The 18,698-nt window shown below is 40.4% G+C and overlaps 1 pseudogene; it reads left to right on the plus strand.

Annotated features, from left to right (window-relative positions):
- Positions 1-16,994: 16,994 nt before the first annotated feature.
- Positions 16,995-17,892, plus strand: LOC132583416 (olfactory receptor 14A16-like; annotated as a pseudogene).
- The last annotated feature ends 806 nt before the right edge of the window (positions 17,893-18,698 follow it).

The following is an 18,698-nucleotide window of genomic DNA, read 5'->3' on the forward strand; positions in this document are numbered from 1 at the left end:
TCAGTTATATTCAGGCTTCCCATGAAACATTTACACGCAGATAATTAGAGAAATAAGAGCCCCAGCGGTGCAGAGTGGTAAAGCTGCAACACCGCAGTTCTAACCTCTGCTAACGACCTGAGTTTCACGGTTAAAACAATTTCATTTGGTAACATATGGTAACAAATTATATTTCTTGCATCATTAATAACTTCTTTTATTTATCCCATATATTACTTTCTATCTGCCCCTCCCCCATTACTTGACCCCAGCCGGTGCTATTTACTTAAAGTACTAATGTTTAAAGGTACCCTTAACTAATAAAAACGAAAATTAACATTCTTTTTTTCTAAGACTTCATCATTATCAAAAAATTGTTCAATGTCCTTTTATTTTCCACTCCATCTTAAAAACTTCTAAATCACAGTTCTCTTAAAATTCTTGTTAACTTGTTCATTTCACACAATGTCATAACTTTTACAATCCAATCCCATTTCTCTGGTATTTTTTCTTGCTTCCACAACTGCGCATATAATGTCCTAGCAGCTGAAAGCAAGTACCAAATTATAGTTCTATCTTTTTGGAAATTTTTCCATTTGTAATCCCAACAGAAAAGTCTCTGCGGCTTTCTTAAATTCATATCCCAAGATCCTAGAAATTTCTTGTTGAATCATCCGCCAATACTTTTTCGCTCTTTCACAAGTCCACCGCATACGGTAGAAAGAACCTTCATGTTTTTACATTTCCAACATCTGTCTGGCATCTTATTATTCATCTTTGCCAATTTTCTTAGGAGTCATATACCACCTGCACATCATCTTAAAGCAATTTTCTTTAATACTCCGACACGTTGGGGGTTTCATAGAGTTCTTCCACGAATATTCCCAAGTTTCCGTCTGTATTTCTTTATTTACATTAATTGCCCACTTAATCATTTGAGATTTCACTACTTCATCTACTTCATTTTAAAAGTAACTTATAGATTTTCGAAATTAATTTTTCGTTATCTCCAAGCAGAACTTTTTCCATTTCTGTTTGTTCTCATCTTATTCCTTCAGTTTTAACATCGCTTTCCACCAAACTTTTTATTTGTTGCATTTGAAACAATCATATTTATTATTCAACTCTTCAGCAGTTTTCAATTCTATTTTACAGCTTTGTATTTTTAGTAATTGGTTATATGACACCCTTTTTTCCTCTCCCATCTCCACTGTTATCCTTATTACTTCTGCCGGCACTGAGGATAGAGAAATGTTACGACCGTTCCTTTGTCATAGATTGCTATTTGATCATGTTTTGCACGCTTCAGTTTTAATACAAAGGCATGCAAATTGGGGCCCTCGGCGGTAGTTTCTAAAGCATCCGTGCAATTCGATGTTTTGATTACGCGTGTCTTAGACAGTCACTGTATATAACCGAATAAAATATAATACGCGATCGCGATGAATAACGTTAGACAACCTTGTTACTTTGACTTTTGACAACCCCGAGATAGGCCCCCTTCTGCGAATTCAGCTCCACGGCCCCGTCACCAATAGGGGAGTCACCCATTGTTCAAACGTGCCAGCGGGTGCGGGGGGGTCGGCGCAGGATTCTTTTTAAATACGGGAAAGCCAAGAGCCGTTCTGACGGCTCCGTACCACCATGGTTAATACACCCCTGTCTGTTTTTAATCCTGTGGCCCCTGGAGCACCTGTGAGGAGGAAAACTACAGCGAGGATTCAAAGACCTAGCACCGATTCTGACAAGGAGAATGTACAGCCAGTTCTTGCTAAACGCCTTTTTGCTTCCCCCCGAAAAAATGAAAGATGGGGCAGAAATCTGTACACCGAAGCGGAGTAGATGTTTCCAGGATGGTGAGAGTTGTGACTCTGTGAATCCTTCACAAGATACATTTAAGGTGGGTAGAACAACCTGGGAAAGATTTGTAAAAGGTTGTGTTGTTTCTGTTTAGGCTCCTTTTCTCATTTTGTGTGTTTGTGATTTTTTTAGAAAATTTGTCTTGTGGACTTGTCCGGTGTTCAGACGTCGATTCAAACCGTCCTGCAAAAATATGTGGGAGTGTCCGATGACGACGTTCCACCTGTGGACAAGCAAAAGTCACGTTCTGCGATGTACAAACTGATAACTGCCACCGCTTATTCGGTTCTCAATTATTGCTCCAACGATCTCTCTTATTCTATGTGTGACGGATGCATTTTCGATAGACCCGGACAGAATTCTCATGTATGTTTGACATGTTCCTCTGCTTTTTACGATGAGAACTTAAGATATGTTTGTTGCAATCTGAATATGGGCCCTGTAAGCCAAAATGCCCTCAAAACAAGGTTGGGGAATTAGTTTAATGGACACTTGGCTTTAATAGGAATCTTTTTATCAATGTATACCAGGCTCAACCATTCAAAGAGTGATGCTCAATAAACTGGACTATAATTTAATAAAATCAATTGTAATTTATTCAGAATAATAGTTCTGGAGTGGAAATTAAAAGGACATTGGACAATTTTTGATAATGACTAAGTACAAGAGGGAGGAGGATATTAATTTTGGTTCTTATTAATTAAGGGTACCTTTAATATTAAGATTTTAAGTATATAACACCGGCGGGGGTCAAGTAACGGGGGGAGGAGGCGTGGGTAGAAAGTAATATATGGGATAGATAAAAGTAATTATTAATGATGTAAGAAATTGAAATTTATTGCCATATGTTACTAATAAGACTGTTTGAAACAAAAACATTTTTCCACCCTCAGATCACAATCGTGCCAGGTTTTTTTGTTTTTTTTTTAATCTTCACCTGCATGGCTTCTGCAAAGGGAAGTCCTGCCTCACCAACCTTTTAGAGTTCATTGAGAAAGACTCGCCAGAGATTCCTGAGTAAACTTAGCAGTCATGGGATAAGAGGATGGGTTCTCTTTCTGATTAAAAAACTGATTCAATGACAGGTAGTAAAGAGTGGGAATCTGTGGACAATTCTCACAATGGAGGGAAGTATGCTACGGGGTCCGATAAGGATTGGTATGGGGGGGGGGCAAGACTATTTCATTTATTCATAAATGATTAGGAACTAGGGGTGAGGTGCTGGTAAGTGTAAGGTGATGGCACAGTGGGACAAAAAAATCCCCACTTCGCATATAAGCTAATAGGGATAGAACTTGCTGTGACTGAGAGGGGGAAAATCCCAAGTGTGTTGTGGATAGTTTGGTGAAAGCGTCAACCCGGTGTGCTGCAGCGGTGAAAAAGGCAAAGTCTGTGGTAGGTATTCTTGGGAACTGGATTGAGAATAAAACAGCCGATATTGTAATGCCCCTGTATAGATCTATATCGCAGCCTTGTTTGGAATAGTGTGTACAATTCTGGTCACCGTATCTCCAAAAGGACATTGCAGAGCTAGAAAAAAAGTGCAGAGAAGGGCAACAAAGTTGATGGGGGGGGGGTGGAGCACCTTCCCTATGAGGAAAGGCTGATGAGTGACTTTTCAGTTTAGAAAAGAGATGGCTAAGTGGGGGAGGGGGAGGGGGGGTCAAGATAGAGGTTTATAAAATTATGCACGGGGTGGAGAGAGTTGACAAACAGAACTTTTTCTCCCTTTCAAAATACTAGAACTCAATACATCGAGGCTGATAGTATATTCACGGTGGACAAAAGGAAATACTATTTTACACAGAGAGTGATTAAAATGTGGAATTCGCTCCTCTGTCTGCACCCTTGGTTCATCAAGGAGATCAGTTCCTAGGCTGACCGTGACCCACAACCTCCTCTTCTCCCCAAAGCAGCAACGATAAACTCTTCTTTTTCTTTTAGAATCCTAGGCAACCTCCTACTGCCTGGGTCCTGTTCATTGCTCAAGTAACCCCTAGACAGCTCCTTGGAATGCTAACAGGTGGAGGATGCTGAACGGGGCATTCTGTATCCTGTGCAATAGGATTTTAGAAGTGTGGAACTACCAGAAAGGATTGAATCACTATATAAGTACTACATGGTACATTTAGACTGTTTTCTATACATGTCAGAAAACCCTATCTTTGTTTATATTTAAAATAACCTGCATTGCATGAGCTAAAGTGTAAACTATTTATATAATGATCTCTCTCTGAGTCCTTTTGCAAAGAGGATAGAATATAAAGCCAAAAGTATGTTAATAAATAAAGCAAAATTGCTCTGACATGCTGCTGAACTAAAATCATTTAAAACACTATTTACCGTTGCTTTTTTATCTACATAGTTTATAGGTTGCAAGCATTCAAGGCATATTGCACACAGTCAGAGTACAACCTCAAAAAAAACAACAACAACGAGGCATTCTGTAACCTGTGCAATAGGATTTTAGAAGTGTGGAACTACCAGAAAGGATTGAATCACTACATAAGTACTACATGGTACATTTAGACTGTTTTCTATACATGTCAGAAAACCCTATCTTTGTTTATATTTAAAATAACCTGCATTGCATATCTCTGTCACTTCTGTCCTGCTTTGCATTTTTTCTTAAGTCTTCTACATTTTCATCCTGGAGTTGTCCCTGCAGTTCAAAAACAACCATAAAAAGCTATGGCATGCTGACTCTGGAAATTTATTGCGTGAGAACCTAATTTCCTCAGTTCTCTCTGTTTATCTTGTCCGGTCTAAACTGTGTCAGCTTTTAATAATATCCATAATTTGTTAAGATTCTTGTTGATAGTTGTCTCACAGGTGAATACCCTCCTAGGGATATACATTTCCGCACTTCTCACCCATAAAGATATACATTTCAGCACTTCTCACCCATAAAACCACTGGGGTAGAGCACTTTTTCTCAGAAAGGGGGGGGGGTGAGGAGGGATGCAAAGGAAATCTTAAGCATAAAAAGGAGTTTTTGCTATGCTCTTTTCCTGCACATCTAAAATTTCTTTGTTAGCTGAGTCATATTGTCCATCCCTGCCAAACTAGTCCTTTGGGCAATCTTGCTATGTGTGCTGGCAAAGAACAAAAGTGTGCTTTTTTAATCCACTGAGAACAGGCACTGAAGATGCTAGTAAATGCCTCCCCCAAAAAGTACAAAATCCCACTACATCGGGCATTCATTTACCGATGCGGGTGTGGGGGTGGGGCACCTGTCACTTTGGAATGTGGCTTGATGTTGATGATAGGGTGTTGTAATCTTCTTCTACTATTTCCATTTTCATTTACCATAACTGTGACTAAAAACAATATATAACAAACTATTCAGTTTTACACTAACAGAAGGGTTCCATCTTTGCTCAGGGAAATGGTAGGATTAGAGTCAGTTGCAGGTTTTGCAGGGCTCTGGGCAGAATGGCTGTAGCCACTGAAAAGCAGATCAAATACTTATTGTGGATGTCTAGTTCAAATTTTCTATTTCTTCTTTTTTGAAAGTTCAGATTTTGCTCTCCTAATAGTGATGGGATGAGGTTAATAGGTTTCTATTTGCAATCCAGTATAATATCAGATGTTTATCTCCAAAGGAACCCTGATTCAGATGACTAAATGTGTGGATGAGTGGTTCACTCATTGCTGCACTACATAAAGTGGCCACTAGGGATGGACACAAACCAAACCATGAAGCACAATTCAAAAGTTTTGTTCTCTTCATGGTTTGTGAACAGAAGGAGACCTGTCATGAACTTCCACGAACTTTTAAAGCAGTTCATGGCTGTTTATGGCAGTGTATGCATAGAGCAGAAAGCAAACATTTAAAAGTCCCTTTAAGCCCCTGCTTTCTGCTCCCCACCACTCGCTGTCTCGAGCTTTCTAGTCCAGTCCATTTATGTTTAAAGTGACAGTATAAGAAAGGGGGGGGGGGGGGTTACCACAAATCATGAACAAAAATAAACTACATTCTTGTAATCACCTTCTGCTCCAATATACTCAATCAGTTTTTCTGTGAAGGTGCAAAATTACAACAGCTCTTCTGCTCTGATGTATAGTGGTTGAATTTGGTAATATAATCTTTACTGCAGACTAATATGCTTTATCTTCTTCATTGGTCGTTTTCGCACTAGCCTCCAGCCGGCGCGACCCCCCTCTTCACTGCGCAGGATCTGCGCGGATTTCGCACTAAATGCCGTGGAGCAGCCTTTTGCGCCGGAAACGCCCGTCGCAAAAGCCACACAAACTGCTTTTTGGCGATTTACGTTTGAGCGGCTTTTGCGCCAGGAGTTTCCGGCGCAAAAGGCTGCTCTGCGGCATTTAGTGCGAAATCCGCGCAGATCCTGCGCGGTGAAGAGGGGGGTCGCGCCGGCTGGAGGTGAGTGCGAAAACGACCATTGTTTCTTACATAGAAATTCTTGTTAATATCATAAGAATATTTTCTGGGCAGAATAAAATATAAGTCCTCTCTGTTTGCATTCCCCATTTCACCATTCATTCATTCATTTCCATATATTTATTTGTGTTAGGTCATATTCCACATTTGGATACCCAGAATTCCTCCAAATCAGCTCCACCACTGCATGGAGAAATCATATCACAAACCAATTCTTCTTAGAAAGTCAAAATACTTTATTGACCTCAATTCATCATTATTTAGACTGATCAAGCCACAGTTACTATCCCTGAAATGATAGGTTGCAAGCAGATATGAATATGTGAGTTCAATTACAATTATTTATTTTTCTAAGCCAATAAGCACTAGTTTAATAACATGTTAATATTAATGTTATTAAAGGGTGATAGAGGAGCTTCTTCATTTCCCAGTCCCAAATATAGAAATCATGTGAATGTAAGAACTAGGCGCAACTGTTCTTTCATATTGAAAACATGGTACTTGAGATCTTCTGATCTATTTGCTACATATGGCTACATATTCCATCTCTCATGGAAAACAGAAACAGTTTGGGAGATTTGAGAAAATCCTCAGCAAATCTCAACTGCTGCCAACAATAGTTCATAATACTTTTGGTGGGCATGCCTTGTATTGGGGTATAGTTTTGTTGCTCCTGGACCCAGTTGAGTTTATAGAATTTCAGGATAGATCAGTCATTACAAATTGCCTTTGACTGGCAAAATGTCTTTGCTTTCTGAAAATATTGTCTATTTTATGAAACATCCAGATAAAACGGTAAAAAATTGTCTGAAACAAACTTCACAGTACACATTCTTCATTTACATGCACACAAATATCTTCTCATTTCTTCTAGCTCAGAAGGGTCACCTACTCCAAACTCCTACAAATAATTATCAGAACTAACAATAAATATAACCACGAAGGGAACATCAGCCCAACATTCTAAGCTATTAACCTAACAAAGGAAAATAGCACTATTACAGATTACCCTAATCAAAAATGTAAGAAAACATGAAGGAGAAGAAATAATGGCATGTCGGGGGGGGAAATGTGGAAAAGAAGAAAAAAAGGATTCCTTGCAATACGAAGCAGTTAGATGTTTATAAGCTCACTGACTTAAAGGTGTAACTCTGCTCAGGATTGCACTCTGAGTTCCTTTAAATATATAAAGGTGCATAACTCTGCTTAAAATTTCAATCCAAACCATTTGAAACATAAAATACTGCCATTTGTTTTCCTCTCAAACTACATTAGGGAGTCTCTATGGTCCAGCTTAATAGGGACTTGTGGTTTAAATCTCCATTTAAAAATTGTTTCATAACTTCCTTTTCATTGGCACTCTTAGAATTTCTCTAGATGTTATGAAAAGTGATGCATGACTGACACTGGTTTAAGGCACTCAAAATGTTGCCCACCTACATCATATGACCTGGCTGATGGCATTTAGTGATCTCCTACCCCTACAGTTGGACCCAACGGATGTAAGAGGGGCCATGTAACAGGATAATACAATAATTGTACATATATTTTTTATATCTTGTGAGGTCTTTTGCATGCCAAGCAGATGTTCTGCTGCTGAGCTACAGTCCCTCTTCATGTCTGGATTTTCACCCAGTCATGACATCAAAGCACCATGTGATTTCATATCTACCCCTTGCCATAAGTTTTCTGTAGTGGTTAAGAGCTGTGGACTCTAATCTAGAGAACTGGGTTTGGTTCCCCACTTCTCCACATGAAGCTGTGGGGTGACCTTGGACATGCCAGAGTTCTCTCAGAGTGGTTTTCTGAGAGCTCACTCAGTTCCACCCACCTCACAGTGTCTGTTGTGGGGAGAGGAATGCAAAGTGATTATAAGCCACTCTGAGACTCTAAGTGAAGGGCAGGGTATAAATTCAATCTAATCTTCCTCCTTCCTCTTCCTCTCTCCCTCCAAAACTTACAGTAGTGCCAGGCAATAGCCTGGCATCCCTGCCACTGCCTTGAACTCCTTGGCATAAAATGCACCAAGGAAAATATAATTAAAATAAGTAATGACAAATGGTTGCAGGGTAGATGCTTATCTATTATTTTATCTTAGTAGAAGAAGAGGAGGAGGAGGAGGAGATTGGATTTATATCCCATCCTTCACTCTTCAAAGAAGTCTCATAGTGGCTTGCAATCTCCTTCCCCTACCCATAACAGACACCCTCTGAGGTAGGTGGGGCTGAGAGCTCTGGTAGAAACTGCTCAGAACAGTTCTGAGGGAGTTATGACTGACTCAAGGTTACTCCAGCAGTTGTATGTGGAGGAGTGGGGAATCAAACATGTGCACTTAACCACTAGATCCAACTCTCTCTCTCTCTCTCTCTCTCTCCCTCTCTCTCTCTCTCTCTCTCTCTCTCTCTCTCTCTCTCTCTCTCTCTCTCTCTCTCTCTCTCTCTCTCTCTCTCTCTCTCTATATATATATATATATATATATATATATGACACTCCCAATTTCTTTAGAAATGCTGTTAATATTAATGTAATATGCAACCATTAGATGTTCATTGCAAAACTGATACATACAAAGTTCCAAGTATACTAGAAAGCGAAGAGCCCCGTGGCACAGAGTGGTAAAGCTGCAGTACTGCAGTCAGAGCCCTCTGCTCACAACCTGAGTTTGCTCCCAGTGGAAGCTGGTTCAGGTAGCAGGCTCCGGGTTGACTCAGCCTTCCAAGGTTGGTAAAATGAGTACCCAGCTTACTGGGGGGGGGGGGGGGAGGAATGTAGATGACTGGGGAAGGCAATGGCAAACCACCCCATAAAAAGTCTGCCGTGAAAATGTTGTGAAAGCAATGTCACCCCAGAGTCGAAAAGGACTGCTGCTTGCATAGGGGACTACCTTTACCTTTATACTAGAAAGGGCACCAGCATATATAATATGTACGGTATGGATGGAAGACAACATGATTTGTCCAAAAGCGCTGATCTGGATCTATTGTATTTCATGCTGACCATAAAGGACTTCCTCCAACCACATATGAATGTGTAACCTATGATCCATTCACCACTGTCATGTAGAGGTTATCATTTCAGATGCCCAGCTTCCAGTCTCTACTCTGCCATAAAGCATATTGGATACCCTTGGGCTCATCATTCTATCTCAGCTTATCCTATCCTATCTATTCTATCTCAGCTTATCTACAGGGTTGCTGAAGAGATAGGCTGGAGAAAGCAAAATAAGTATACATTACCTGGATATCCCTGGAATAAAAGGAGAGTAGTACTATAAACATATGAAGCTGCTTTATACTGAATCAGACCCTTGGTCCATCAAAGTCAATATTTTCTTCTCAGACTGGCAGTGGCTCTCCAGGGTCTCAAGCTGAGGTTTTTCACACCTACTTGACTGGACCCTTTTTAGTTGGAGATGCCAGGGATTGAAACTGGAACCTTCTGCTTGCCAAGCAGATGCTCTACCACTGAGCCACCGTTCCTCCCTAAAGAACAAAATAAATATTTACTGTTCTTTTACTACTTCTGGTAAAAGAAAGATTTCCTTGACAGATTTCTGCATCCATTTCTGCAGATTTTTAAAAAGTTTATATAAGCACAGTACTCTTTCAGATCGCAAACAGGAAACTCATGTGAATTTACAGGAGGAAAAGAGGAAGCATGCTACCATTTGGAGTGTCAGCTCCATGTTCTTTCTCACAGCTTACCTTAGTGCCAAATGTATTGTTGAGTTCAAATTGGTTATCCTTGTTCATTTCACTTTAAAATTCATGAAAGTTTATGCCAGTTGTCTAATATCTGAGGCTTTTGTCACTTCAATTAAACAAAACTATATAGCTTAGTTATGGGATCATACAGTTATTACAGTAGTTATTTCATATGCAAACAGAAAGGGGTAAATCTACATAAAATAAATATTCTGCCTCATGTAAAAGTGTGTTTTCAAGCTCCTGGAGTTTTTAGTATTGTAACCCATGATAGCATCTAACACAAAAATAAACACTTTCCACAACTTCTTTTCTAATGGACTGAGATCATTATCATTATCTAAATTGTGTGTTTTTATTTCCTTAGGGTTTTTTTTTGTTGCAATTTTGCATTTCTCTAGATCCACCAAAAACACAGTGGGTGACTTGTTCTGGAAATCACAATTTCTTCTTCACTTTCATTGGAAACAAGCACAGGGAGTTCAGATTTGTTCATTTCTAGCATGAAAAGCTGAATCCAAGCTTGAATGCATGTCACTTTTATAATTTGTCTTCAGATTTTTTTTCTATTTTCCTGTTTGTTATTTTTATGACATTAATACATGATAAGAATAAAAGCCAAGAAGAATACATATATAGATCCTTTCTACTGGGAAGTGTAACATTTTAGTCAGCTGGAAAGATACCAAATCGTGCTTGCTTGCTGGTTTCCTTGGAATGCCCCACTGCATGTCTGTTATGGTTTCTTATGTTAGATGATTGGGTCAAGGGTTTTTTTTAAAAGCTTTGAAAACATTTTTTCCCTCTCATACTTCAGTTAACAATTTTTTTGGGAGGTGGACCATTTTGACAGTTTCTGGAAGCCCTATGCCTGCCCCAGGAAAAGCTTATCCCCATCTGCCACAAGGACGAGGTTGTTGGGCAGGGGAAGTGGGTAAAGGACAGTGAGGAGACTTCAGCAGAGAAGATGGGTGAAGGAGGAGAAGTGATGGGGGGGGGGAGGACCAGACTGTGGTGTGCAATCCCACCCCTGTTGTACTTCGTGCGCTGCCCCATTCTGGCAGTTCTGTGACCATCTAGGCTAAGGAGCCCCAGAGTCCCATCTCTGGAGAGACCTATTGAATGACTGTTAAATTTGAGTGCTGTGGCAACTTAGAGACCAACCAGAATTTCAGGAGCCAACAAGCTTCCCAGATTCAAAGCTGTCCCCCAGTAGAAATGGAGATCCTTGAGTCATTTTATTCTACTCAGAAAGGGGGAAGGGGTGTTGTAGAGGATGCTGAAAGACATTCCCAATGATGGCTGCGATGTTTGCATGTTTTCCATATTTGCCAATTATTAAATTTGCTTTTTTCATCAATAAAAGACTAAAAAAACCTCCAGAGCTTCTGCCAAAAGACTCCTCCCACATACAAATTGCAGCCCTGTGCAAAACATGTTGGAGTTGCAGCCAACTTTGTACAGGCATGCACACACATTGTCAATGATCAAAGCTTACAATGCCAGTGTCAGTGGGCTCTACCAGGTATTGTGCACTCAACATGTTCTTTCATACTATGAGACAGTGTTACTCTTTCCCATTTTTCACAGTGGCCATTAACACAGCAGAGAATCACCTAGTACCTGGCAATATGGAGAACTGGGCTTTGCAACTGCTCGTCAGTTTCACAAAATAGATCTGGTCAGTTTCAACAGTGAATTTCCCGCTTTTGCCTGAGATCCCTTCTGTTCCCTTTTATTCAAAGAACTGAAGCTAAATGCATGTGCACAATCTGAAACATGAGGCTTTAAATGGAAGGTGCTTGCTGAACTCCTACTGTACAGCTGTGATAGGGCAATTGCACAATTTTTTAAAAAAAATCCCTTCGGATGCCACCCCCACACATCACAAGTGATGTTCCTGCCCCAATTAAGAAAAACTGTGGTTTTTGGTTGTAGCTGCAAAATAAACACACTGGAGAAAAAAGAATACTGCAGAAGGCAGGCACAGAATTTGAAGTCAAGCTTAAAGTCTTGACGGCTCTGATTTTCTGCAGTAAGCCATGCATATGTAACAGGCCTGCATAGATATATATGAATACATATCCAATGAGAACTTACTCTGGGTCTGGAGGAAAGCAATATGCTCTAAGGCATAATGCACTGGCACATAATTAAGGATGTATCTAGGATGTACTGGGCCCTACAGGCCAAGTCCAAGAGCTGGTTCTGAATAAATCTTGTACAACTGCATTAAAACATGTTGGAAAAAATGAATCCATAACTATGCATTATTTAAATTGTAGCTATCTAAATCTAATTTCCCCTCTTCAGCTACATTTCCAAACACACTGAGAATGACACCTGCAGATGTCTGTTGCCTTCTACTACATAGCAAGCTGCATAGCATTTTCCTGCAGAGGCCGAGAAGCTTCCTTGTTGAGTTGCTGGGGTCATCCTTTCATTGGGTTGGATTCAGCCATCATTTCTGCTGGTGAAAAAAAGAAGGAAAAGTCCTCTTTAATCACAAGAAAAGTTCTGTTGGGGATCTGCACAGGGTGCTATCACACTGGGAAATTGGTGTGATGTTATCTCAGCTCCAAAAAAGCCACTTGAGTTTGGTCTGTTTCTGGGCTGTCAGACAGCCACAACTGAAGAAGCAGGATCATGACAGCAGTCCATGGTTGGCCATTCACACTGCTAGTGTGCCTCAACCATGGACCCACCATGGAAAGGGTTTTTTGCTTATAAATTCCCCCAGTGTGTGCACTCAAGCAGAGAAGTGCACAAGTGCTCCTCGGAGTGGGGTTGGGGGAGAACTGAATGCGCAGGAAATGGCTTGGCATGATCACACTGCTGTTCCACTTATCAGTTGTGCCAAGGCATTCAGATGGCCAGCAAATATGCAACCTAAATGTGATTCAGGGGGAAACTACCAGGAAGATCCAGGTGGCTTTTAAATCCAGATAGGAGGCGGGTGAGACAGGGTAAGAGCAGGTGTGGCTTGGAGGGCAGATGCACTTGTGTGATCATGCACATTTAATCCAAATGGGAGGTGTGGCTAGGTTAGGCCAAATCTCTTGCATGATAGCACCCTCAGAGTGGCTGACAAACCTTGCTCTGAGACTCTTTTGGTTAGCAAAGGGTAGGATATAAATCCAATTTCTTCTTCTTCCTTTCCCTTCCTCTCCCCACAACAAACATCCTGAACAGCTCTAATTTTTAATTTAATTTTAATTTGCAATTTATACCCTGCCCTATCCCACAAGGCGGGCTCAGGGCAGCTTACAACATTAAAGCATTGCAATAACAATAAATAAAACATATCCAATTAAACACAACAAATTTACAATATCTCATAAACATAATACATAAATAGAGGGTCATAACTCCAACAATAATACAGCCACAGTACAGCAGTTGGTATGACTTCAGCTAGTTAACACCACATAGCACAGCTTCAAGTCACTGACAACACTTAAGGTTGTAACTCAGACCCTTGACCCAACTCAAGAACATGGATAATGAATTGCTGGGGGAAGGTTTCAGAGGACGCCCAGTAGATTAAAAGCCTGGCAGAAGAGTGAGTTATGACTGATCCAAAGTCACTCCAGCAGTTGCATGTGAGGAGTGGGGATTCAAACCCTATTCTCCCAGAAGAGTCCGTGCGCTTAAACACTACAACAAACTGAACTACAACTATATCTACAAATAAATTTTTACCATGAATTTTGGGGACATCTTTCAATGTCAGATTCAATTTTTCCAGGTGTGGCATTGTACCCCACTGAGGTCCCTGCCCTCCCCAGGCTCCATCCCCAAATCTCCAAGAGTTTCCCAACCTGAATCTGGCAATCTTAGTCCCCCATTTCCTGCCAGTGGCCAACATGAATCGCACAACAGAAGGGAACTGAGCAACTCTGATAAACTAAATATGACTATCTACTCTTGGGCACCACCATGTTAAAGAAATTTTAAAATGTTACAAAGATCTAATCCTGTTTGTACCTATAGTGCAGACTTTTGCGTGCCCCCTCCTAGCTGGTTTTTGACTAGAAATTTTTTTTTAAGAAGGTCATGGTGTCCTCATAGTGATCAAAAGGATACTGATACATTTAGTTTGGCACCTAGTGAACCTATTTGGCCTATTGAACTTGTGTCTTCCCTTTCCAATCACCCTCTCCTACCTTTCTCCACATTCTGACCCATAGATCTGACATCATTTGCCAAGTGTACCTGGACATAATGAAAGAAATCTGAGATAGTGATAGATACCAACATTCCTCTTGCAAGTCTGGTCTTACGTCTTGAACCCAAACAGATATAGAGAACATAGTGCATTAATTATCTGTTGTACAAAGGTAAGAAGAAACAAAGTTGAAGGGAAAAATGCAGAAAGGTGTACTGGACTCTTGGGAGTATTTCAGAATAGGCTTTATAATAATCTCATTCTTGGACACACATGCTTTTTTTTCTTTCTGGTATATAGAAGCATCAGCATCATGGTTGGTGGCATTTTCTACCAAAAGATTCAAGACTTAGGAAGCTGCACCTGGAGAAATTAACTCTGACATGGAAGGATATCCCCAAAATGTTTTAGACAGTCATGGTAAGAATTTCTTTTTAAATGTAGTTGAAGTGTTGTAGAGAGAAATTTGTTGTTCTTTCTTTTTCCTCTGATCCCCTCTGCCTGTTATCCTTTCCCCTGACACCTTTAGCATTTTTTTTAAATGAAAAAGCTTTGATTTAAATGCTTCCTTATCCTCTTAAGAGGTAGAATTTGGACACAAGTTGTCATCCATATCCTGAGATAAAGACATGAGAAACAGATTAATAATTAAACCAGATTTTTAAACAGCTCATGAACACACAAAGCAGCTTTATACTGAATCAGACCCTTGTTCCATCAACATCAGCATTGTCTATTCAGAGGCTATTCAAGGTTTCAAGGCTGATCTCCTTCACATCACCTCCTTTTAAATGGAGATGCCAGGGATTAAACTTGGGACCTTCTGCATGCCAAGCAGATGCACTGCCAGTGAGCCATAGCCTCTCAAAGGTATATTTGACAGACAGTTTTTGCTGTGGACTACACAAAGGCAATCAATGTAGTAGAGGAGAATTCCCATGTGACTTCACCCTAGCCTCTAACTCATCTGCTGTGTCTTCTCTTTTTGTTCATTCTATTCTGTTTAGAAAACCAGGCAGAAAGACACCAATCCAAGAATGTAAGCTTTGAGTCTCCATTGGGGTTATAGGCAGTGTATCAACCAAAAAAAACTAAAAAAAAAATGACTCAGGTTTTGACTGATGCTGCTCAGCATCCACAGAGTCCCTCCACCCAACCTCACCTACCATACAGTCATTAAATAGCTAGCTTTTCAAAGCCTCCTTTCACCTTCAGATGCCTCTAAGTGCCTCTGATTATCCTACCAATATGCTTGTCATCTGCACTATTTATCCCAACTTTGATGCAGTCTAACAAGTCAAAAGTCCATGGGCGTTTTCGCACTTACCTTAAGCCGGAGCGACATCCCTCTTCACCGTGCAGCGTCTGCACGGTTTTCGCACTAATTGCTCCGGAGCACCTGGAAGAGCCGCAAAATCCCACGGATTTTGGGTCGCAAATGTTAACCGGTTTTTGGCGGTTTACATTACATTACATTACATTACTCCTGCATTATAAGCACATGACAGGCAGATGCAGAAAAAGCTGCAAATGTAGTGGCTTCCAGAAATGCAGTTGACTTCACTAGTTGCCCCTTCAGTCTCTTGTTACCAGCTGAACTGTCTGCAATTTAATTCCAGAAGTGCCTTTCACACCAGCTCTCATGATCATTTTGAACAGGACAAAGGGTACAGCAACCTAGCTTATACACTGGGGAATGGCATTATGAACACAGGTGAGAACTAGGACACTGTTTTCCCCTCCTGCAATATAGGCTATGTTGAATGCATTAACAGCCACTCAAAATAGTTCAGTTATCTACCAGACACTCTAGTCGAGCATAGAAACAAATTGCTATTGAAAATGACTCACTCATGTGGATGATTCTGACATGGTTAGCCATCTCTGTGTTGATCAGCTTGCATCTAAGTGTGGGAAAAGTTGAAGCCATATGATTGTGCCCTCATAGAGATGTTATGGATTGTCATTTCACTATATAGTTCATCATAAATATGTGCATGACACTAGGGAATTTTTTCCTTATTACATGGCAGGATGATGTGGATAACTAAGCATCTCCATGGGTCTCAGACTGACTTGATCTTCTAAATGGGCTTTATCTGTAAACCATGTCATTTTCACCTTCATAATAAAGCCCTCTTTTCTCCTGAAGTAATTCCTTTTTGCTTTCCTTCATATTTCTCCCTCCCTCTTCTGCCCCTTACTCTTCTTTGTGTCTCAATTTGAGGGTTTCCAATCTACTTTGATCAAAAAGATGTAATACCTGGATGGCATCAGAGCAGCCTTTCTGCTGATAAAAAAATAAGGACTTTATGATCACCAAAAGTCTAAGCCTCAGTATCATGGAAACTGCATGGTCAAAAGGCATATGGGGTGGTGGTAGAGTATTTGGGAGATGAATAAGAGTGGGTGAACAAAGCTAGCTATATGCTACCTCCTGTCATTAGAACATAAGAAGAACTCTTCTGGATTATACCAATCCATCAAGTGTGAGTACAGCATCCTGTCTCACACAGTCAAAACTGGAAAGCTATATATTACCCTTCCTCCAGCTCCCATGCATGGATCATCTCTCTATTTACAACACGCATCCATGTAGGTATTACCATGTAGGGTGCCCCCATAGTATATGGTGTAATACAGAGTGTACATATGTACATTAATGCATTCTTATGTACAATATATGATGTGGATGGCATGGAACAGGAGAAGTAATCTTGATTCCCTCTCTGTGTTACCAAAATTTAGGGTGATATTCAGTTAAAAGATATTCTCTTTTTCATTCTACAGGTAGCTCACATCTTGATACTTAGGCAAAATGTCCAATTTTTACCTCAACATCTGAATTTCTGCTCTCGGAATTCTCAAAAGACCGATTATGTACTTCTTTGTGTTCCTAGCAGTATACTTGATTGCAGTAACTGGCAACCTTATAATAATCCTTTCAGTAGCCTTTGATCATCATCTGCACACTCCTATGTACTTTTTCCTATTGAACTTGGCCATTCTGGACTTGGGCTCAGTTTCTGTCATAATGCCACAATCTATGGCCAATTCCCTCTTGTGTAGCAGGTCAATTTCTTATGCTGGATGTGTAGCCCGAGTCTTTTCTTCTTTGTAGGTTCAGACTTTGCCATCCTTATGGCAATGTCCTATAACCGCTATGTTGCCATCTGTAAACCACTGCAATATGAAACAATTATGCACAGAGGAGTCTGCAGGCAGATGGCAGGAGGTGCATCGATAAGTGGTATACTTTATGGCATATTGCATACAGATGGTACTTTTGCCATCACCTTCTGCTCCAATATGGTCAATCAGTTCTTTTGTGAGACTCCACAGTTACTAAAGCTTTCCTGCTCTGATCTATACTTAGTTGAAATTGGCCTGCTTATTCTTAGCCTTGCCATAGTGCTTGGATGCTTTGTCTTCATGGTTTTAACTTACATGGAGATCATTTCCACAGTGTTCCGAATCCCTTCGTGCAGGGTTAGAAAAAAGCTCTCTCCACTTGTCTTCCCCACCTCACTGTGATGTCTCTGCTTGTTTTCACTGGAATGTTTGCCTATGTGAGTCCTCCCAGCAACACTTCTTCAGAGTTAAATGTAACTTGTTTTGTGATTTATGCTATATTGCCTCCATTGTTGAATCAATTCATCTATAGCATGAGGAATAAAGAAATCAAGACTGCATTGTTAAAGCTCATTGATTTTGGATATTTTCCTAAAACCCAGCAAAATTATTCTAGTAAAACTGGGCTGAACTGTCTTCTCTAGTTTATTGTGTATTGGTTTTGTTCTGTGCACTATGCAAGATATTATATACAAGAAATAATTGTCTGGATTTTGTGAAGTACAAGCAGTAGCTGTTGGGGGGTAGGTAAGAGGCTTTTCATTTTCCTCCTGTATCAGTATCTAGCTCTGAGGACTGAAAATGTAATGTTGGAGGTTTAGAGGTTCCACATGAAACAAAAAAAACATTTGAAACAGATAACTGCAATCGAATGGAGGAATACATCAATAGGAGCCCCCTGCCAATTATGTCAGGTGCACTTCTATCTCCGACCCAATAATTCTGTCTATGTACCAGACAAAAACACACGATCAGACACCAGCACACACACACACACACATTGGAAGCTGCTTTATTCTCAATCAAATCTTTGGTCCATCAAGGTCTGTCTTGTGTACACAGACTGCCAGCAGCTCCTCAGGGTGTCAAGCATCTCCTACCACCTAATCATTTTACCTTGAGCTGCTCAGGATTGAATCTGGGACCTTCTGTAGGCCAAGCAGATGTTCCAATGCTGAGGCAGAGCCTTTCTGCTTCCAAAGCTCCTCTCCTGATGGGCTGAGATCAGTATCTGGCCATTCTGAATTGCATGTTTTTATTTCATTACTTTCGTGATTTTTGCATTTCTCTAGATTTGTCCAAAACACGGTGGGTGACTTGTTGTTGCAAAAATCACAGTTTATTCTGCAATTTCATTGGAAACAAAATCATAGGGAGCTTGGATATATTCATTTTTAGCCTGAAAATTTGAAGCCAAGTTTGAATGTATGTCACTTTTATACTTTGTCAT

Source organism: Heteronotia binoei, chromosome 15 (assembly GCF_032191835.1).
Source record: "Heteronotia binoei isolate CCM8104 ecotype False Entrance Well chromosome 15, APGP_CSIRO_Hbin_v1, whole genome shotgun sequence".
Classification (NCBI taxonomy): Eukaryota; Metazoa; Chordata; class Lepidosauria; order Squamata; family Gekkonidae; genus Heteronotia; species Heteronotia binoei.